The 23,315-nt window shown below is 48.4% G+C and overlaps 1 protein-coding gene across 2 annotated transcripts in view; it reads right to left on the bottom strand.

Moving 5' to 3' along the window:
• trpa1b (transient receptor potential cation channel, subfamily A, member 1b) overlaps positions 1 to 23,315 on the bottom strand; it is a 143,564-nt gene that overhangs the window by 68,396 nt on the left and 51,853 nt on the right. The window contains exon 1 of one of the 2 annotated variants that reach the window (XM_077244415.1): positions 7,830 to 8,050. The exons of the other annotated variant lie outside the window; for it this stretch is intronic. The gene's annotated coding sequence lies outside the window, so the exon portion shown is untranslated. Of the gene's footprint in view, positions 1 to 7,829; positions 8,051 to 23,315 lie in introns of those variants that run through there. 2 annotated transcript variants of the gene reach the window in all.

The following is a 23,315-nucleotide window of genomic DNA, read 5'->3' as shown; positions in this document are numbered from 1 at the left end:
TGATTTACCAAAGCACAATTTTTTTTTTTATATTATTGTCCCAACCACCAGCTGGAGTGCCTCTTTCCATCTGCTTTACCTCAACATGAACTACATTTCCCATAACCCATTGCCTGGACTAATCATGTTCTGATTACTTCCACCTGTGTGCTATTATCTTGTTTACTCTTGCCTATTTAAGCCCTGTGTTTTCATTCATTCTTGGCAACGTCTTGTATGTTCTTACACTGAATTTCTAAGCATTATCCTGGTTTCCTGTGTCTTTTCAACTTTTTGTAAAATTATATATTCTGTGCCTGTTTTCTGGATTACCCTTTTGCCTGTCTTTCTGCCATTTTGCTTATTTGGATTGTTTGCACATGTGTTTGACCTTTTGCTTGTTACATGAATTCTGGATTGTCACAATAAAAATGCATTTGGATCTTCAACCCAAGTCTCGGAGCAGCCTGAAACACTATGCTGTGCGATCTTAGAAAAATCCTGGGGTGTGTTTACAGTATGCGCATACTCTTCTGATGATGAAATTCACGTCACGTGCACTGTATGCTGACCCTCGAGTATACGTAAAATGTGAAGTATATGTCGCTGGCCTTTAACCACTGTGGTAAAGGGTAATCCCCCAGACTCACAAACACATGAGGCTCAAAAACAGTTTACTCTTTTATTGCACAGTTACGAAAATTTACATAGAAGACTCATGGCAGCCCAACCATAAACATGCAGTCCCATCACAAGCATCCCCAACTGGCAAGTAGAACTAGATTAATAGATGCAGGTAAATAATTTATCTAGGTGAATACGCTATTGTGGCGAGGGACGGCCGAGGGACGTGAGAGAACGGCGCGAGGCCGGTGGTGCAATTGCTAATGAGCAACACCTGTGTAGCACACCGGTCTCGCATCCCTCACGGAGGAGCGGAAGCATAAAGGAGGAGCGACAACGTTGATGATCGAGAGAGGAACAGGCCTGTGTTTTAGTTGTGTTGTGTTTTTGTATTTGTATTTTATTTTAGCCAGCAGTCGTCCGCGAGGGGCTGCTGGAGGTATTTTGGTTTGTTTGTTTTATTTTAAATAAAGTTTATTTAATTTTTGGCCAGTTCCCGCCTCCTTCTGCCCTGAACATTGCTACACTGGTGCCGAAACCCGGGAAGAGGGAGGAACTGTCAGAGAGTCCTAGCCGTTGTGCGGAATCCGCGGTGGCATCGAGCATGGTGCGCGAGTCGCCGCCGCTCGCCGTGGGCCGGAGCCTGCTGCCATCCGCCAGAAGGGGAGGAGCAGGGAGCGGGGGAGGAGCGGCCATGGACGCTCGAGGCGGTGCGCTAGAGTGAGTTGCCAGTTGGACGGTCGAGCTCGCTGCCGGCCGCCTGGGTATTGGAGGGGCGTCTGCCATCTGGGAGGGAGAGGAGGAGTCGCCGCCGCTCGCCGTGGGCCGGAGCCTGCTGCCGTCCACCAGCGAAGGGGAGGAGCAGGGAGGGGGGAGGGGGGGACTCCTGCAGTCTGCCCAAAGCACCTGAGGAGCCGCCGCCGTCCACCGGGCGGCGGAGGAGCGTCGAGCCGTCCTCCGAGGGCCATCCAGCGTCACCGCCAGGCACCACGGAGGAGATCGCCCAGCTGGTGGGGGACCAGATGGCAGCGCGTTGTGGGAACCGGACCAAGTTTTTTTTTCTTTTTTTTTTCTCCTCTCTCCCCTCACTCGATCTGTGGCTCCTCATGCTTCCGTCTCCGTTTCCCTCGGCTTGTCGGTCCATACCCCCCAGGGATCGCCGCCGTCGGGGGGGAGTAGGCACAGGCTCATGGGTGCCCCCCGGCCTGTGAGGGGCGATGGGGGTATGTGGCGAGGGACGGCAGAGGGACGTGAGAGAACGGCGCGAGGCCGGTGGTGCGATTGCTAATGAGCAACACCTGTGTAGCACACCGGTCTCGCATCTCTCACAGAGGAGCGGAAGCATAAAGGAGGAGCGACGATGTTGATGATCGAGAGAGGAACAGGCCTGTGTTTTAGTTTTTGAAATTGTATTTTATTTTAGCCAGCAGTCGTCCGCGAGGGGCTGCTGGCAGTTATATTTATTTTCGGTAGCCAGCAGTCGTCCGCGAGGGGCTGGTGGTGGTATTTTGGTTTGTTTGTTTTATTTTAAATATAGTTTATTTAATTGTTCGCCGGTTCCCGCCTCCTTCTTCCCTGAACATTGCTACAGCTACAAATATACATGTCCACGGCACGTCACACAATGATACATTCAAATACCGAAAGAACACAGCAATTCATGATTAAACAGCACAGCAATTCATAATTAAACCCACACACAATGATCAGATTACACTACACATTATATTCAGTTCAGCTCACCCAACGTTCCTGTCCACTCTGCGTTTACAGCTGGGCCGATGAGTCACGCAGACAACACAAATACAACACATAGAAATAAGTCCGCTGGTCGGCTTCTCGCAAGAATTCAAAAAGAATAATCCAGAGGATGCCCTTCGATGTAGCCGGTAACTGCACCGTCAGCGCTGGGTATTCCGCAACAAGTCCAGATCAGGGCGGATCTTTCCCTGGAATGTACTTCGGAGGATCAGCGGACATCGCTGTCAACGCTGCATCCGGTGGAGTTGATTTACGCTTCCAGCATTCTTCCCGATCACGTTGTTGCCGGCTGATGTAATCCTGCGCTGTAACGGACAACAAACATTCATGAGCCACCCGCCACTTCGTCTTCCCACTTACTAACACATAGCAAGTCAGGCTACAGATATATAACTTCCCTCAACAGGATACTTAGCTTGCAGTGATGGGGGGGCTCTCCGCCGTAGTGCCACTTGGTGTCGCATCTCCCTCTCATAGCCCGCGCCCCCTACAGGTCACCTTGTACGCTCATATGAAGCCCGAGGCCAGGTGAAAACAAGTGGTTAATCAACCAATGTGGCGAACTCCTCCCTCTTCACAGATGCACATAATCATTGTCTATTACAACCCCAGTCCTCTACAGGTGTCCATAGTCAGTCCAATAGACACAGCAACTCTAGAAATCCATTAGCCCCATAAATGACAGCAGATACACAGCAAAAACTGTACATACATAACATGCATACACAACATTTTCCTCCCTTCCCCTTTAATCATGGTCATCCCGACCCATCATCCCTCATCCCTGTACCTTGTGGGCAGGAGCCCCAAGTTGCTCCTCTGGGACCGGCGTGGCCCAGGATCCAGTGGGTGCACCACAACTCCAGCCCCCGGACTCCCTGGCTCTGAGTCGACACTAGCGGCCTCCCCTGGGTCCTGTCCCACTGGCCCTGCCTCTCTCGGTGGACCTGGGTGCACTGGGAAGGAAGTCAGTGTAAGGGGCCAATAACCTGCATTACCTGCCTGTGGAGCGTACCGCTGGGGGCTTCCACCCTCCATCTCCGGAACCTCCGGCTCTTGCATCCATCCGTCAGGGCAGGGGTGCAGGTTATTCCGATGAATGGTTCGCGTCAGACCTCCTCTTCCCTCTGGCCGGATCACATAGACTGGTTGGTGGGGGGCGACTTGGGACACAATGACAAAGGGCTGGGGAATCCAGTATGGGGCCAATTTACCCCGGCTTCTCCTCCGGAAATTACGGAGAAGAACACGCTCCCCAGGGAGCAGAGGAAGGGCCCTAGCTCTACAATTTTAGCGGCCCTGATCCCACCCCTGTCGCTGTTGCGTCCTTTGTCGCACCTGCTTATAGGCCTCTGTCAGGCGCTGGTGATGTCGCTGAACCCATTCATCCACGGTGCTGTGGTCCTGTGGCAGTGACACTTCGAGATGCACGTCTACTGGCATACGCGCGTGCCACCCAAACACAACATAGAAGGGGGCCAGGCCAGTACTACTGTGCGGGTTGTTATTATATGCTTGAACTAAAGCTGGCAACCACTCATTCCACCTCTCCTGATCTGCCTGGCCCAAGGAATTTAGGAGGGACAAGAGGGTTTGATTAAACCTTTCGCAGGCGCCATTCCCTTGAGGGTGATAAGGGGTTGTTCTGCTCTTGGTACAAACATATAGGCCATACAATTGCCTTACCACTTCAGACTCGAATGCGGCCCCCCTATCAGTCATGATAGCTCAGGGCACCCCAAGGGCTGGATCCAATGGGACCACAGGGCCTTCCCCGTCGTCCTGGCCGTCTGATCACGAGTGGGCACCGCCACTGCATATCTGGAAAACAGGTCAGTCATGACTAGGATACATGGGTATGCATCATGTTGCCTTCCAAGTGACAGGTAATCTAGAGCTACCACCTCAAAAGGATACTGACAGACTATCGACTGGAGGGGCGCCCGCATTTCGGACCAGACCGACCCAAGATGCATTCTCGACAATCCATGGACCATTTCCGGGAGTCTTCGGATATTCCTAGCCAGTAGACCCGAGCCTTCAAGGCATCCAAAAGTCTTTGTCACCGAGCGTGCCCTAAGGCCCGATGGTACTCAGCCCAGACCTCCTTCTGGTAGGGAGATGGAATCACTATAGCTGCAGGGACTGGCCCCCGAATGACCCCCTGGCCCCTAGCGCATCAGCTTACCATCTTGAACGGTGAAACGCTCCCATTCTCTCAAAAGCCTCCTTCCAGTCTTGGTGAGCGCCCGTTGGTCGTTGACTGAGGGCTGGACCCCCCTTAACTTCCAACTCCGCAATAACTCTAGGTCCCAGTCTTGAGCCTGGCGTTGGGCCAGGGCCCCACTCTCCAGAATTTCCTGGCCTCCCGAATTCCCGTCCGCCTCCTGGTTCGGTGAAGCCCTGCCCATGGAAACAGTCACCTCTCCCTGCAGCCTAGAAAGGGCATCTGCAAGCTGGTTGGTGGACCCTGGCCGGTGACAGATGGTAAAGTCAAAATTAGCCAATTGAGCAGCCCACCTTTGCTCGGTGGCACAAAGCTTTGCTGTTTGCAGGTGTACAAGGGGTCGATTGTCTGTACTTCTGTACTTGTCCTTGAACTTTTCTGTCATAGCCCATTTAAGCCCCAACAGCTCCAATTTAAACGAGCTGTAATTTTCATCGTTACGCTCTGCTGGGTGCAAGTTCCGGCTTGCATAAGTGATGACACGTTCCCGCCCCCCCTGTACCTGCGCCAACACTGCACCAAGTCCATGTAAACTGGCGTCAGTATAAAGACGAAAGGGCAGACTAAAATCTGCAAACGCCAAGATAGGCGCCTGTAGCAATTCTTGCTTCAGCGCCTGAAAAGCAGTCTCGCATTCTGTAGTCCAGATTACTCGTGCCGTCTTCGCGCCCCCAGTCCCTTGCAACAGGCTGTGTAAGGGTGCAGCTACCTTTGCAAACTTGGGAATAAATCGCCGGTAGTAGCCTGCAAACCCCAAGAAGGAGCGAACCTCACATACCGTAGTTGGAGTGGGCCATTCCTGTACAGCCTCAATCTTCGCAGGGTCTTTGGCCACTCCCTGCTGGCTTACCACATGCCCCAGATATCGAACAGACTTCTGGAACAGCCTGCACTTCTGGGGATGCAACTTTAGCCCATGCTCCTGCAGCTTCTTAAAAACTTGTTCCAGGTGTTTGAGATGGAGGTCAAAAGTTGGTGAATAAACGATCACATCATCCAAATAAATCAAGAGGTAGTCGTGCACCTGGCCGCCCCACGACTGCTGCATAAGGCGCTGGAACGTGGCTGGGGCATTGCACAGGCCAAAGGGCATCCGCTCAAATTCAAAGACGCCCATGGGTGTCACAAATGCTGTCTTCTCCTTATCGTGTGGATCCACCTCAACCTGCCAATACCCGCTAGCCAAGTCCAGTGTTGAGTACCAGGCCGCCTGTTGCAAGCTCGTCAGAGACTCCTCAATGCGTGGCAGCGGAAAGGAGTCCTTGTGTGTTACCGCGTTAAGTTTACGGTAATCAACACAAAACCGCCACGACCCATCTTTCTTGCGGAATAGGACCACCGGGGCTGCCCAGGGGCTGGAACTCTCTTTAACAATCCCCCCATCAAGTATACCCTGTTGGAGTGTCCGGAGCTCTGGGTACAGGCTGGGGGGCACCGGTCGGTACCTCTCACATACTGGGTGCACCTCCCCAGTGGGGATCTGGTGCAGAACTGCCGTGGTCCGGCCATAATCTTCTTCGTGGGTTGCAAACACTCCCGCCCACATCTGCAATAGGGCTGCCAGTCTAGTCTCCTGGTGAGTGGTAAGTCCTTGCAGACCGTTGGCTGCCCATAATGCAAGCCAGAAGATCCCTTCCGTTCCCCTCACTGGCTCATTTTGGAAATGCTTCTGGAATAAGGCCTGGCTAAACAGAGTCACTTGGGAACAAGTGTCCAGGATACATGGGACGGGCTGCCCCAGTACAGTCACTTCAACAACGGGACAGTCTCCAACCAATGCGGGCTTAACGGCGGCTTCAGTCTGAGTCCCCTCCTCAGTCACCTGCCCGATGGTGACTGACGAGGTCAAAAATCTTGAGGACTGGCTTGGGCACGGGAACAACTGCGTTGCATATGGCCAGCACGACCGCACCTGAGACAAATCGGACGTCCCTGTTCGCCCCATTGGGGGCCTCTGCCTACGTGTCTGGGACGCTGCTGCCGGTTCCGCTCTGACCAGCCTGATGCTCTAGAGGTAGTACCCTGGGGGCGGGATGGTTGCAATGGCTGCCCCTCCCTTTGTGACTGTAATTCACTCAGCAGGACATCCTTTGTGGCAGACAGTTGAGAACCCATTTCAGTCAAAATCTCTGTGCGTAGCGAGTCCCGCATCCCCTGGCAGTCGGTAGCCCGTCTTTCCGGGGCTGGTGGACGTGTCGATACTGGAGAGGTATACGCTAGGCATGTACTTGCCTCCAATGTCGCACGGTGCTCCTTCTCCACAGCCTTAGCCTCTTTGCAGATATCCTCAAATGACAGTTCTGGCTCCCTCCGTAGTAGCCTTTACAACTCCGTCTGTATGGGTCCTGGTCGTATTCCCAGCGCTAGCTGGGATTTCAGCATTTCCGCATCTGAAGCTGCTGCTCCTGTCTCCTTAGATCTTCATCTGGAAAGACACTCTCGAAGACGGAGGATGAAAAGCCCCACCCCTTCATCGACCTGTTGCCTGCATGTGAAAAACTGTGTGCGTAATTGGGCTACAGAAGTGCGGTCCCCATACAATTTTTCCAAAACTGCCAAAATGTTCTCTGCTGTATTCCTTTCTACTGCTGCTAAGAGTATCACCTCCCGTCGTGCTTCCCCTTCTAAGGGGAAGCACAAAATCTCAAAATCACAAAATCTACCCTTTGTTCATCATTTAGCTGCTGTGCTCGTAAGAATGTCTCAATTTGATTACGCCATTCATTAAACGGCTTCTGGTTTTCGCTACCACAAAACTTAGGCACCCAGGAGCCACCGAGAAACCATGGCAACATTAGCATGTTAGGCATACCTGCTGGGGGTGCTGCTGCTTCGCCTTCCATGCTGTTTGTAAGTGTGAGGGACCCTGCCGACTGCGCCAAGTAAGATTTCGCTGGCCTTTAACAGCTGTGGTAAAGGGTAATCCCCCAGACTCACAAACACATGAGGCTCAAAAACAGTTTACTCTTTTATTGTACAGTTACTAAAATTTACATAGAAGACTCATGGCAGCCCAACCATAAACATGCAGTCCCATCACAAGCATCCCCAACTGGAAAGCAGAACTAGATTAATAGATGCAGGTAAATAATTTATCTAGGTGAATACTCTATAAATATACGTGTCCACGGCACGTCACACAATGATACATTCAAATACCGAAAGAACACAGCAATTCATGATTAAACCCACACACAATGATCAGATTACACTACACATTATATTCAGTTCAGCTCACCCAACGTTCCTGTCCACTCTGCGTTTACAGCTGGGCCGATGAGTCACGCAGACAACACAAATACAACACAAAGAAATAAGTGCGCTGGTCGGCTTCCCGCAAGCCGACCAGAATTTAAAAAGAATAATCCAGAGGATGCCCTTCGATGTAGCCGGTAACTGCACCGTCGGCACTGGGTATTCCGCAACAAGTCCAGATCAGGGCGGATCCTTCCCTGGAATGTACTTCGGAGGTTCAGCGGACACCGCTATCAACGCTGCATCCGGTGGAGTTGATTAATGCTTCCAGCATTCTTCCAGATCACGTTGTTGCCGGCTGATGTAATCCTGCGCTGCAACGGACAACAAGCATTCATGACCCACCCGCCACTTCGTCTTCCCACTCACTAACACATAGCAAGTCAGGCTACAGAAATGTAACTTCCCTCAACAGGGTACTTAGCTTGCAGTGATGGGTGGGGGGGGGGGGGGGGCTTGCCACTTGATGTCGTGTCTCCCTCTCATAGCTTGCGCCCTTCCGGTCACCTCGTACGCTCATATGATACACAGCAAAAACTGTACATACATAACATGCATACACGACATATACTTTGGCCTTTATGTGGCAGAAATGGGCTTGCATACAAAATAGATCCACAGATCTATAAACTATGTAATCTCAAACAGGGTGAATTGTACTTACAGTATGGACTTCTTTGGCTGGTATAAACTTTTGAATGACTTAATTTTACTATGTGATATTTTTAGTCATATTATATTACATAGCCAATGATCATGCAAATTAGGTGCATGTAATGACTGATCTCATTTGAGTATTCAAAATCTAATTCAAATGGTCAAAAATCCCTAATGCACCAATGTTCTGTGATTTTTTGCTGGTCTGTTTGGGCTATAATAATAATAATTTATTATAAAAAGAAGACCAATAATATTTATAATCTTTGTATTCTTTATTTTAAATCATATTTTTATTTGACAACATCATCCATTGATTGGTAACTGGAAATAATAATGTTAAAGCCCCTGGGCAAAATGTAATAGCTGAGATACCAGGATTATGATAGTCGAAATGGTTCCCATAAAATTATTTTTTAAGTGAAATATATATATTACTTACTTTTTTACCAGCTCTACAGTCTTTACAGATGAGACTAAATCAGTTCCTGTCTGTCTGTCCTCTCTGTCCGTCCGTCCTAAAGTACTGTATTTGTTGTTAACTCACTCATATAGTCATATATACCTTTTCTTAAATTTAGTCTCTTGTCAGTTCTTGTTTGGATTTATGTGGATAGTGTTATTTCTGTTTTTGAGATCTAGTGATTGTTGAGTTTAGGTTAATAAACAGTCAGTTAATAAACTGATTCCTGATATCTCCTGCAGGCTAGCTAACTACTCCTGACAGTATTTGTATGATTTAAAGTACATATTCCATAAGTGTAATTAAAAAAATTATTAACAGCAATAAACCACGGAAAGATAAACACTTGCATCTTTTGCTGTTTTACCAGTACTACTCAGTAAAATCTATAGGATTAGCCTTGTGTGAACTGTAGTTCATTGTCTTTCAGCTGTATCTCTTAAGATGGCTATGCGTGATGGTTAGCAGTTTAAGGAGGATATTCCATTATTTCGGCCGGTACCTTTAGGCTCTAAGTCCTCCTAATTATCCGCAAATCTCTACTTACTGATATAGCTGCAAAAACGCAATTGACAAAACCTACCGGAGTACTACAGGTTAAGTGCATTAGAAATGCATTCATGAATGATCATTTTAATACAATGATGCATATTTGCCCAATGAGTTGAATCCAATCAAGCAGAATCAGTTCGAGCATGGGTTAGGTTGCGCAGTGCTTTTTGTTCCCTTCTTAAACCCCTCCACCGGCTTTAATCTTATTTTCCGGCATGCCACCATATGTCTCCATTTCTCTATCACAGGCCACTTATTGAGAAAAAGCAACAGACAGAGCACCGTTAGACACCATATAACCTCTGCAGATTTGAAGCTATTTGGCAGGAAGGGTATGAATGTATCAGCTCAAGATGCCTCACTGTCAAGTGCGTCGAATAATGAAAGGCATCTTCCTCCCATACCAAGCCAGTCATGAAGGTCAATACCAGAGGTCACGAGGAGTGCACTCAAGCGTATGATTCCTTTCAGGCTTCATAATAAGGAGTGTGGTGTATGGTTTCATGACAGCGGATTGCAATTTGATAGAAAAACACTCCACAGACTTTCCGTACACAACTCTGATTGAAGCTGACTATTTGTATTTCTCTTTCTATAGGAAAAGCATACAGCTGTGCAATTTCCTATGTGTTTCACAAGGAGCAAATATGAATTTAATCATGCAGGAATGGGAATTAAATTGTGTTAATCAAAAACTGACCTTTGGGTGATATTAATATAGGAGACCTTAACATGGCAGAAATAAAAGTAAATAAGCAGTTCTGCTGTTAATTGGTTGAAATTTAAATTTTCTATCTTTATTTTCATTTTTCTATATTGTTGTACCTGAATTAGACTAAATATTTACATTTGTTTGCACAAAATAAAATTCAGCACAAATATACACATTTTTTAATCTTTTTGAAAGAAGTTTCTTGCTGCATTTATTTGATAAAAATAAATTAAATAAATTTATTAAAATTTATTAAAATAAATTTGTTAAATGGTATTACAATTTAAAATAACTTATCAATTTCAATATATTTTAAAATGTAATTTATTTCTGTGATGTTGGATTTTTGGCATTACTCCAGTCTTCAGTGTCACATGATCCTTCAGAAATCATTCTTATGCTGATTTGCTGCTCAAGAAACATTTCTCATTTTTATCAATGTTGAAAATAATTAATATTTTTTGTGGAGATCATGATAGTTTTTTGGCGCTTGTTAAACTTGTTGCATTGGTTCTCTGGATGGATGTTTATATGTTATGACAGTTTGGTGGGCCTATTTTAATGATCTCACCTACAAACTTAGGGGCAGGCCCTAGCATTAACCTTTAAGCTATTGATAAAAAAAAACATTTGAATGTGTTTGTAGATGGCTTATGTTCAGCTAATAGCTAATGAGCACATCTCCACCTTGTGGACATATTTTGACAGGCAGGATTTAATGAGAGTGGAAGAGTTTGAAGTTTAAACTTAAATAGAGTATTTGACAGTCAGAATAATATAGGTTTTATTATGTTTATTTGGTCCCATTAAGTTTTTCTCTGCATAAAAAGCCCTATTTGCATTTCAAATATACCCTAGATCAAAAATAAGTACAGTTTCACAGTGCTGACTCAGTGTTTGTTCCATCTGTGCACTCTTTGAAATTACTGCATGAGCTCATAAACGCACTTGGCATCTTATCATCGGCTGAAAAGTGATCTAATGAGTATTTTTGTGTATTTTTACGTACATTTACTTACGTTTACTTACGTTTTACTTACTTTCAGGTTTGACATATTGACAGCACTAACACATAAATTATTTACGTATGAACAGCTTTTAGACAAATGCGTACGAATCATTTAGCCTATCAATTTTTTAAACCGTGGCATTAATATTTTCATTGTATTTAATAATTGTCGGGTCAATGTCAGTTGCATTTATTAAAAGCCGTTTACTCGTCTACTTTATATGAAATTATAACACAAATGTATTTACCAATCAAGAGAAATGATCCTTTTGCTTTTTTTATCATTATTAAGTTGCCTAGATGAAGTTAAATCTTTGCTGGCCCAATTTTTTTAATTTTTAAATGAAAACAAAACTGAGGTGATCATTTTTGGGCCCACTGTTAATTCTCAGGCTGCTACCTTCGGTCTGGGCAGTCTATCTGCTTTTAGATCTTCACGCATACGGAACCTGGGCGTTTTACTAGATGAGTCTTTAAACTTTGACAAACAAATTTCCTCTGTAATAGGCTCTAGTTTTTATTAACTTCGTCTGCTGTCTTAAGTCAAACCTTTTCTTAATCATAAAACTCTAGAGATGGCTGTTCATGCTTTTATCACCTCACGTTTAGACTACTGCAATTCACTTTACTGCGGGATTTCAAAGTCTCAAATTGCTCATCTTCAATTCACAAGTTCACACTTACATACAATTAGAGGGAGTAAAGTTTAATGCGTATTTGGAGTATACGCCCCCCTCCCCTCCCCCCCCATATCTAAATGGTAAGGACTAGAAGTGTGGAGAAGGAGTGGTGAAGGGATGCTGCGAAACTGTCAACAAATTGAGGTGAGACTGCTGAATATATATATATACACCTCTTATCGTTGATTGCTGAGTGCTCTCCACTCATGTTAATTATCTGCTGCAAGATTCCTTTTTAAAAGCGCCCATATAACCCCAATTCTGAGAACCCCAAATCAATTTCAGAATTGATTTTAAAATCCTTTTATTTGTTTATAAATCTCTACGTAACCAAACCCCCAGTTATCTATCTGAACTGCTGCGAACATATACTCCTTTTAGAAATCTGAGATCAAGCGATAAGAACCTGTTATTAGTCCCACATTCCAGACTCAAACGCAGAGGGGATCGAGCATTTTCCGTGGTCGGGCCACGGTTGAGGAACAATTTGCCGTTAGAAATTAGGATAGCCCGTTCCGTGATCACTTTTTGGTACCACTTTTGACATTTTTCCAATACATAAACTATTGTGATTCCACTTGTCTCTCTATTATGTTTTTCTTTACAACTCTACATATTTCTTAGGAGAGATTAGTATTTAAAATATATTTGTATGGTAAATTGTTACCAAAAGTGTAATTTTACTACAAGTTTCGGTCCACGTTGTATATTTTATTTTTATATTTTCTATAAAATGGTTATGTTTGGGTTTGGGGGTAGGGTTAAGGGATCTACAATTTATCTATAAATGGTGAAAAGGCAATTATACAAATATCTTACTTTATGATATAAAAGATTTGTACTTTTTTTTTTTTTACATTTCTTTAGCTGTAAATGCATAATAATGTATAAAATGTATACAGATGTACGTTTTGCACCTGAAAATGTTATGTATTGATGCCTACGCATTGAAAATGAGACCAGGCTGGCATAAAAGATAATAGGCAAAAGAAAAATGACATAGGACTAACTTCTCAAAGAAAAGTCCTGACACATTTCACTACGGCACTTGGCAAAATAGAAAACAAAAACAAAATATATGAAGGTAATTGGCTTTAAATATGGTTATAAAACAGAAAAGGAGCCAACATCACAACCTTCGTATTTTAAAAGATCAAGTTTGAAGCAAGATGCTGACACAGATCCAAAAACTGTTTGTAGGAGCTTGCATATAAATAATGCCAAAAAATGCCTCCTCAGCACGTTATAAATAATGAACGTGTTTATAGTTTAGGGATATTTACAGCCGCTCATAAGTTGGGCAGTCCTGTGATGGGGGGCATCGTGTTATTACCCCTTTTATCACATAAATAATCACAAGAATGGAAGGAGAAAACCTGACAAGAGATTAGATTGATTGGCTAGCCCTTATACAGAATGTTTATATACTAGATACGCTTCATTTTAGAGTTGTTAAGGATGGTACTCGTCTCATAGTGAGCAGCATCCCACATGCAGAGCCCAGGCAGAGGTTAAGCAGTAGTGTAACGTTAAACGTCCTAGCATAGAATCATTATCCAACCCTGGACAAAAAAGCCCTATAAAATAAAAACTTTAAGAAGAATCAGTTTGACTGTATGTGTACTGTACAAGGAATGTTGAAGACTTTGACCTGTGTGTGGGTATGTTCTTCCTAACGTGGGATGCAGCGCCATGGGAGAAGACATGCCACCCTGACCTTGCAGTAAAGCATGGAATAATTTATTCATTGCTTATCGTACTGGTTTTGCATACGCTGATGCAATGGAAATGTGCTTTTCTCCTCACTTTCTGCCATTTTAATAGTTTCCTTTTGAATTGTTCTTTGACCCGGTGTGAGACCTATTGATTTCATCTCTATCTTTGCTTTAGAGAACTCAGATTCTGATCTTAATTTGCAATCTAATGTATTTGTTTTCAGTGACTTTTTCCTCCATTTTAGATTAAGTGAAAACTGCCTCTCCCCTTTAGCACATACTCATTCCTACCCAAAAGTAAAATCAAAAGTCACCTTTAGATCTAATTATCTAAACTGCTGTGCCTCCTGGAGCCATTAAAATGGCCCTTATCTAAGAACGTCCAGCTGGCAGTGTCAGATAAATGGCATGCCATGAATCGTCTATAATTTTTTTTTTTTACAAAATATAGTTGATGGAATGGGCATGGGCTTTCACAGAATAAAGACAATGTGTAAATTATATAAAATAATAATAGAAAAAATATAGAAAAAAAACACAACTTCCATAAATTATATTAAATAAATTCATCAGTAAAAACGTCTCTGGTTACGTATGTAACCCTAGTTCCCTTTCAGTCGATAACGTCGGACGTAGTCGACGCCGACTGAAATGGGATCTCGCTAGAGAGCCTGTCTTCTTCGAGTACTATTGAACGAGCCAATGTAATTGGCGTGCGTGATTCGCATCACACACTCCGCCCCCGCGGCGCGGGTATAAATACGGAAGTGGATGCACGCACTAGTTGCCTTTCGCTTCGGATCCGATCGTTTGATGTCTCTGAGAGTGCTGTTGTCTACAACGAGCGAGTGTGTCGGTGTTCTTCAGGAAGACTCTCCCAGTGCTGGTGTTCTACAGCGCGAGTGCAGCGGTGATCGCGAGCTTTGAGCTCTCAACTGCTGTTTTAACAGCAACAAATTTCTAAATGTTTGTGTGTGTTGATGGCTGGTTAGAGGGCGGAAAAGTGAGTGCTTCACTGTTTCAGTTCTCTGTTCAGTGTTGCCGCGGTCATTCCCCTGTGTGCTCCGGCACTGGTGACGGTCCTATTTTCTGAAAGAGCAACACGGGTGCATTTGCGTCTTTTTCAAGATGTCATTCCGCCCGTGCGTTTCTGGGTGCGGTCGTTCCCTGTCTCTCTCTGATGGTCACAACTGTTGTGTCACGTGTTTGGCTTACAGCACGCTGAGACAGCTTTTGTGGACAGCTCATGTTTTCACTGTGGGAACATGACTGTCGCAGTGTTGAGGGCAAGACTCGCCTTCGTTCGCGGAGAGCGAGTCCCCATTACCATGCCCCACCCTCGGGTGCTGTGTGGGATGGGTGACCGGAGGATAGTGTTGGATGTCCCGCCCGGTAACCATTCCCTGTGGGCTCCTCACTCCTCCCTTCCACTGCAACCACTGGAGCCTCCTGTGTTGTCTGCTGGTCCATCTGTAATGGGTGGGCCAGCGGTTTCACTCGGGGCTCCCCTGGAGGACAGGACGCCGATTGCAGCATCGGAGGGTGAGCTGACTTCTAGAGATGATGACTCGGCTGCATTGTCTCCCTCCGGGAGTTCAATGTTGCCCGAGCCGGATCCAGAATTATCAGCTATGCTGAAACGGGCCGCCGAGGCTGCCGGGCTCGAGTGGAACCTCCACCGTGTCCCGTTCAGTCTCGGTTGGAATCTGGAGTTTGGTATCTTGGGGCGGGCCGCGCTGGTTCTCAGCTCGCCGCCCCAGTGCCTTTCTTTCCCGAAATGCATGGAGAGCTTATCAGGTGGTGAACAGCATCTTTCTCTGCCAGAAACTGCCTGAATAGCTTTTCCCCCTCATTACCCTTGATGGAGGAACGGTGAAGGGTTGCGAGGTGTCCCTCCATTGGAGCGGTCTGTCGACACAGGTGCACCTGTGTCCGGCGGCCGCTGCCTTTTGGGGGGATCCTCGTCTCCCCCCTAAGGCCTGTGAGTTTCGTCTGTTCCAACGGGCAGAGCTTACAAAGCCTGTGGGCAAGCCCCTTCCTCTTGCGTGCCATGGCGTTGCTGCAGGCTAGGGCACCCATGGCATGCACGAGGGTAATCCAGACCGTGCGCTCATAGGTGAGCACCGCACTGCATCCGACCTCACCCTCCGGGGTACGGGGGTCGTAGCGTGCGTGATCGGTCTGGCGATGTCCACCTTGGTGGTCCAGTAGCGCCTTCGTTGGCTCAGCCTGGTTGGTATGGCAGATGCGGACAAGGTTCGGTTCCTGGTCTCCCCAATTTCCCAGGTTGGGCTGGTCGGCGACGCGGTGGAGAACTGCATCAAACAGTTCTCTGCCGCTCAAGCGCAGACGGAGGTCATCCGGCACATCCTGCCCCGGTGGCCAGCTGCTGCCTCCACCCGCCGCCGGTGGCAGCTCCTCCGCCTGCTCGTCGCCGTGGGCGTTCTCCGGCCGCCGCTCCTGCTGGCCCTCCGCAGCAGCCTCCACCCAGGCCTCAGCATGGAGCCGGCCGCAGTAGAGACGCCCAGCCCGCTCCAGGCGCTGCCAAGCCAGGTGGCAAGCGACAGCGAAAGCATTCCGGAGCGGGCCGCCCAGGAATGGATGAGATGCTCTTGGAGTGGCACGATCACTCCCTCCCCCCGGGTGAGGGCCGGGTGGAGCCTTTGTTTGTGTGTGTGTCTGTTCCGCCGCTGGCTCCCTAAAAAAAAAAAAAAAAAAGAAAAGCGGAGCAAGCGGTACCCACACTTCAAAGAGAGAGCAATTTCATCTGTTCCTGGGTCCCAAGAGGGCCAGTCTGGCGGGTGTGACCCTGTATAGCCTTACACCCCTCAGCTCCCCCTTGGTCGCCAGCAGGCAGCTTGGTGCGTTCGAGGACCCGGTCATCCGCCTTCTCACGCGCCCCCTGCCGCTTGTGGAGACAGGTAAGTGTTGCACAGCACACTAACACCACTCTCTCTACTTTGCTGCCCCACCTCAGGCTCGGCTACCCCGCTCAAGTCAGTGATAGTCATCACATTAGGTGTTGAGCAGACGTGCTCCTGAAAATTCAGTGATATTCATCACACCGAGTGTTGAGCAGTGCTCCTGACTTGTGCGTGCTTATCTTATCCTGCTGGCGAAGGATTTTAATATAGCCGCTCCTCCAGCCGGTACGAAGGCCAGTTGTAAACTCGTTCTTCGTGCTACTAGGTGGTGGGTCGTGACCATCTTGGCCCAAGATTGGTCTGCAGCTTTGACCTGAAGGACACGTAGTGTCCTTCCCCTCGAGTGCTCCAGAGCCCGTTGGGTCTTCAGGTCAACTGGAAGAGAGTAATCTCGCCCACGGGCTGAGTGTCTCTTTTTTCAGTTTTGGAGAGGTACTCGGTCCAACACGTCTCTCCAGTGAGAATGTGTCCAGCTGGTGTTGAAGTGAGAAAGGGTCCCACTGAAAAGATTCAGAGGCTCCTGGGGTATACGATAGCCGCAGCCTTTGGCTTCCTTCGTATGTGACCGCTTCAGCGCTAGCTTTACGATCGAGTCCCGAGGTGACCGTGGCAGAGCAGCTCACCCTGTGTGACTATAGTTCATCCCGGTCTGCTGCCAAACCCTCCTCAGCAGAGGGGCCATGTACAAAGGGCGTGTTTTAACGGGGGCCTGGGCGACCCCCGACTACACGGGCATTCGTGCCTCGAGTTGTTAGACATTGCGGGTGTCACAAACTCTCCCGTCACCTCCTCCTTGGAGTCAGACGCTTCTGAGGGCGCCTTGTTCCACTCCTCCCGCTTACTCAATCGTGCCGCCATCGAGCCTCACGACAGTTATAGCCAGGGCAAGTGGAGACTCCATCCCCTGGGTCCGCTGGGTCTTGACCATTCCGGGGCCGCTCAATTGCCCCCCCGGTTTTATTTTTCCGCCAGTGTTTGGGTAAACCGAGCGGACTACCCTTGGACAAACACTGGGTCTCAGCTGCCCCGGGGGCCCGCAGAATACGTTTAACCCCAGTGAGCCTTCTAAGAAGTGACTGCGACTCAGGGTCGCCTTGCGCCTGCTCAAGTCAGTGAGATCATCACACTTCATGTTGAGCAGAGTTGCTCCTGAAACTCAGTGAAGTTCATCGCACTCAGGTGTTGAGCAGCAATGCTCCTGTAGCTCAGTGAGTCCATCACAGGTAGCTCAGTGAATTCATCACACGCAGTGCTGAGCAGAAATGCTCCTGGTGCTCAGTGAAGTTCCTCGCACTCAAGTGTTGAGCAGAAATGCTCCTGAAGCTCAGTGAGTTTATCACACTCAGGTGTTGAGCAGTAATGCTCCTGAAGCTCAGTGAACTTGTCACACTCAAGTGCTGAGCAGAAATGCTCCTGTCGTTCAGTGAAATTCTTCGCACTCAAGTGTTGAGCAGAAATGCTCCTGAAGCTCAGTGAGTTTATCACACTCAGGTGTTGAGCAGGAATGCTCCTGAAGTTCAGTGAACTTGTCACACTCAAGTGCTGAGCAGAAATGCTCCTGTCGCTCAGTGAGGTTCTTCGTACTCAAGTGTTGAGCAGAAATGCTCCTGAAGCTCGGTGAGTTTATCACACTCAGGTGTTGAGCAGGAATGCTCCTGAAGCTCAGTGAACTTGTCACACCCAAGTGCTGAGCAGAAAATGCTCCTGAAGCCCAGTGATCTTCACATGTTGTGTTGAGCAATGCTCCTGTCTTTTGCGCCCGTCACTTGCACCTACGTGCCAAGTCAGGAGAGGAACAGGTCTTCATAGTTGCCCCTTTTTGGCCCAACTAGACCTGGCTCCCATCAACAGCCTTCCTGACTTCCCCGGAAAACTCTTCGGGGGCGGGGCACGATGGCACACGCGTTCTTCCCCCGGGGATTCCGGGCGGTCTGACATCTGAACGCGGAGGTTCAGGTGGCTATCACAAGAATGTGTGACAGTTACCATCACTTCTGCGAGCACCCCCTAGAATGGGGTAGCGTGCTTACGCCTTTAGAAGTGGAACCTAGTCGTTGAGTGCGTCTTCTCTCCAGAGGAGATCCTGAAAGCTTTCGATCACTTCAGTGCTCTCTTTCCTGCAAAATGGGTTGCAGTAGGCTGTTTTCCTAAATCACCCTCAAAATGATGTTGCCTCGGTGTTTAAACGACGCTCATCGTGTTGCAGAAGTATGCAGAAGCACGTTCTGATCGTCAGGTTCCTGAGGAGCAAGGTCTTGTAAATCCTTGTGTCCCTCTTTATCCTCTTGGGCCTTGTCCCTGGTGCGACTGCACTGCAGAGACCGCCCCTGAGCCACTGCAGGTAGTGAGTTAAAAATTCTGTTATATCAGTTCTCCTGCTCGCGTGGTCTCTACTAGAGGGTAGGGACTTGCTCGCTTTCGGTCAACGTATTGTGCCTGAAGTCTGGGCCGGCTAACTCTCACAAGCTGAGACCCCGGCTCGGATTGTGCCCAAGGTTCCTACCTCTCCCGTAATAGGAGCAGGTGGTGAGCCTGCAAGCGCTGCCCTGGAGGAGGCAGATCCAGCCCTGGCTTCTCTGTCCGTTCGCTTGGACGTGTACAGAATGCAAGTCATAGACCCCACACCAGCTCTTCAAATATCTGTTGGAATTCAGCAGAGAGGGAAGGCTGTTTCCATGCAAAGTTGCACTTAGTGCTTGCCTTCATTTCGGCAAAGATCCGAGATGCAACATGTCCACTTAGGTGTTGAGCTCCTCTACGATGAGTGTAAAGTGCTCCGCCTGGGCGTTGACGATATACTTTGCTAAACAGATTCTAGAGTTGGGGGCTGGACGACACCTAGTTGAACCGCTGCTTCCCGTGGGCTCCCTTCTCATGAAGCCAGTTTTACCGTGAGCCCGGTTCAAGTGTCGGCTTGCTGCGCCATTCCCCTCCTATGGACTGGATACGTGCGCCTTTCTACTCCAGTTGAGTTCCCTTAAAATTGAACCCTGTTGAGTTCCTCCACACCCCTCCGACGTCGGACGTGCGGAACGTCTGGTGTTAGGCCTACCACTCGTAAGCAGTGTGGAACCTGTGTTAGGCTGGGTCCATATGTTGCGGTCCCTTCGGTGACCCCATATGTGTATTCTTCCACGATACGGCTCCCTGCGGTGAGCCCGTGTCTTCCCTCGGCAGAGTCTCTCTGCCGTCACTGTCCGGTGTGTCTCCCCCCGTCTTAGGCTGGAGCCACCCCAGTGACATTCCATATGTTAGACTGCCCGGTTTCCGCCCAGTTCATATGTGTATTCTCCACATTACCTCCCTCGGGTTGGATGTGGCTTCCGCAGCGTCCCTTCCTTCCAACGTACGGGGAACGCTTTCCCAGTGGTCCTGTAAGAACAGCAGTGACTTCCCTGGCCTAAGCCCTGTCCTTCCCCGCCTTAAGTTTTCGGGGGCATCAGGAGGCTTTGGTTTAGGCACTGGAAGGTGGCAGCGTTAGTGGCGTGTTCAATGGTTGATCCCATTTCAGTCGGCGTCGACTACGTCCGACGTTATCGACTGAAAGGGAACGTCCTGGTTGCGTATGCAACCCACCGTTCCCTGAAGGAGGGAACGGAGGACGTAGTCCCCTTGCGACTACCGCTGGACCACCGCTGACCCCGGGTTACTCTCGGCTCCTCAGCGAAAAGCAACTAGTGCGTGCATCCACTTCCGTATTTATACCCGCGCTATAGTACTCGTTCAATAGTACTCGAAGAAGACAGGCTCTCTAGCGAGATCCCATTTCAGTCGGCGTCGACTACGTCCTCCGTTCCCTCCTTCAGGGAACGGTGGGTTGCATACGCAACCAGGACGTTCCCTGAAGGGAACGAGACGCTGCGTGACAACGCTTTGGGAACGCCCCTGCGTGAGTGCGTCATGAAGCACGTATGAAATCAGTCCAATGGCGAGACGGAACGTCATAGGCAGGTGACGTCATCGACCAGGAAACTATATAAGCACCCCAAAACACAAGCGCGTCAGCTTCTGATAAGACTGAAGCACGTGCTCACGGGCATGCTGGGAGTATGGCATAGACACGCAGCGTCTCGTTCCCTTCAGGGAACTAGGGTTACATACGTAACCAGAGACGTTCCCTATCAGGGAACTCGAGCTGCGTGACAACGCTTTGGGAACGCTAATACCAACGTCGCCATACGAGCAAGTGTCCGTCCTGTGAAGTCAGAGCGCACATTCGGACGAAAGCACCTGCGCCCCTGGAGTGGAGCTGAAGTCGAGATGATAAAACTTCACGAATGTGTGCGGTGAGGACCAGCCTGCCGCATCACAAACATCCTGGATTGATACTCCGGACAGGATAGCCTTAGAGGCAGCCATACTCCTGGTTGAATGAGCCCGGACAGCCAAAGGAGAAGGCTCACCGGCAGACTCGTAGGCAAGTGAGATGGCCTCGACCACCCACTTGCTCAACCTCTGCTTAGATACTGGACAGCCCTTCATAGGGGGTCCAAAGCAAACAAATAGCTGTTCACTCTTTCTCCACAGGGCAGCTCTGTGGACGTACGCATCTAGGGCCCTAACAGGGCAAAGCAGATTTAGTTTCTCATGGTCCGATGTCAGAAATGGAGGAGGACAGAAAGCCTGCAGTACAATAGGCCTGACCACATTGGTTGGTACCTTGGGAACGTATCCCGGCCTAGGGAGGAGGAAAGCCTTCACCATGCCTGGTGCAAATTCCAAGCACGAGGGAGAGACCGACAGAGCTTGGATATCTCCTATTCTATTTAATTAAGATATAGCCAGAAGAAAGATAGTTTTAAGAGTGAGGAATTTCTCCGAAACTTCTTCAATGGGCTCGAACGGTGCTAGAGAGAGATCTTCTAGAACAACCGCCAGGTCCCAGGTCGGCACCCTCGTGCGAACTGCTGGCCTCAGCCTCAAAATGCCATGAAGGAAACCGGTTACAAGTGGGTGTCTCCCGAGAGAAGCTCCACTCAAAGGGACGTGGTAAGCAGATAAGGCCGCCACATACACCTTCAGTGTGGAGTGGGATAACCCTGTGGAAAAACGCTCCTGAAGGAATTCCAGCACTGCACCCACCGGGCAGTTAACTGGGTCCAGCTGGTGTTCTATATACCAAGAGGTGAACATTTTCCACCTCAAGGCATATAATTTCCTAGTGGCCGGAGCTCTGGAGTGAGGGATGGTCTCCACGACCTCAGTCGAGAGACCAGATTCTATGAGCTGGGCCCCCTCAGGAGCCAAGCCCACAACCTCCATAGATCTGGGCGGGGGCAAAGTATCGACCAGCTCGCCTGAGAGAGAAGGTCCCTCCTCATCGGAATCTCCAGAGGAGAGCCGTCGAGGAGAGAAATTAGGTCCGAAAACCAAACTCGGGCCAGTATGGGGCTACCAACAGTAGACTGACCCCGTCCTGGCGAACCCTCTCCAGAACTCCTGGGAGCAGAGCAATCGGGGCAAATGCGTACAGGCGTGACCTCGGCCACTCCTGTACCATCGCGTCCAACCCCAGAGGGGCTGGAGGACTTAGGGTAAACCACAGTTGGCAGTGTGATGTTTCCCTGGATGCAAATAGGTCTACCTCGGCACGACCGAAATGTTTCCATAGGAGCTCCACCACCTCGGGGTGGAGTCTCCACTCCCCGGGCCTCGGCCCCTGCCTCGAAAGGATGTCTGCCCCCTGATTCAAATACCCCGGGATATAAATCGCCCTCAGTGAAAGAAGCTTCCCCTGAGCTTCCCCAGTCACTTTGAGACACAGACTGATATATTCACACACAGAGCGCTTGCTGAACACTCAGAAGCTGACGCGCTTGTGTTTTGGGGTGCTTATATAGTTTCCTGGTCGATGACGTCACCCGCCTATGACGTTCCGTCTCGCCATTGGACTGATTTCATACGTGCTTCATGACGCACTCACGCAGGGGCTTTCCCAAAGCGTTGTCACGCAGCTCGAGTTCCCTGATAGGGAACAGTAGTTATGGAGAATTAAAACAAATGTTTTCAGATTACATCTGTCAGGACTCAGGATTGATTAGTTTAGTTTTCTTTCCGTTCCTGTGTTTTTGTTTCTTGAGTTTCATTGTGGTTTAGTCTTGACTACACTGTTGTTAGTTCCCTTTCGAAGTGAAACTTTGACGCTGCATCTTGGTGTTGATGCTATGGGGAAAGACCTCAGAGTAACCGGTATCTGAGCATGTGTAAACACACACCAATCTATTGGCAGATAGCAGTCCATGACATCACATGCAAAGTGCCAGTGCAAAAGTAACACATCATCAGTTTTTTTTTGTTTTTTGGAGCCGATTGTTTGTAGTGCGTGTCAATGGAGAATAAGATTTTCAGGTAGTGAAAATTTCACAATCTCCGGTTGCCAGTTGAAGAGATCTGTTGGATTCGGATGCCCACTCTGTGGTTTCTTCCTAACTAACAGAGAGCATGTTGCTGGTGGCGTCTAGCTGTGTGGTTAGATATATTGGTCGTGTGGCATGATAGTGAAATTACTGAGCCTACTTCCTCCATCAGCCCTGCATATCAGGAGTTGCTTGATGTAATGTCATGCGGAACAGCCAGATTGAATTTGACTGCGAGAAGCAGGAAGCCGATCGCGGCCTATTGGACAAGGTTCTGAATCTATATTAGGGCCTGAGCTCCGATAGTGTGAGGACCCTATTGGAATGGCAAATTGAACCAATTGAAATTGTTTTTTTAATGTTGTTTTTGTATTATTATACGTCTTAACCGTGGTTATGCC

The sequence above is a fragment of the Siphateles boraxobius genome, unplaced genomic scaffold (assembly GCF_051911475.1).
Source record: "Siphateles boraxobius isolate OS27281-9 unplaced genomic scaffold, OSU_SipBor_1 26, whole genome shotgun sequence".
NCBI lineage: Eukaryota > Metazoa > Chordata > Actinopteri > Cypriniformes > Leuciscidae > Siphateles > Siphateles boraxobius.
This window is presented reverse-complemented; position numbering and strand designations above follow the sequence as displayed.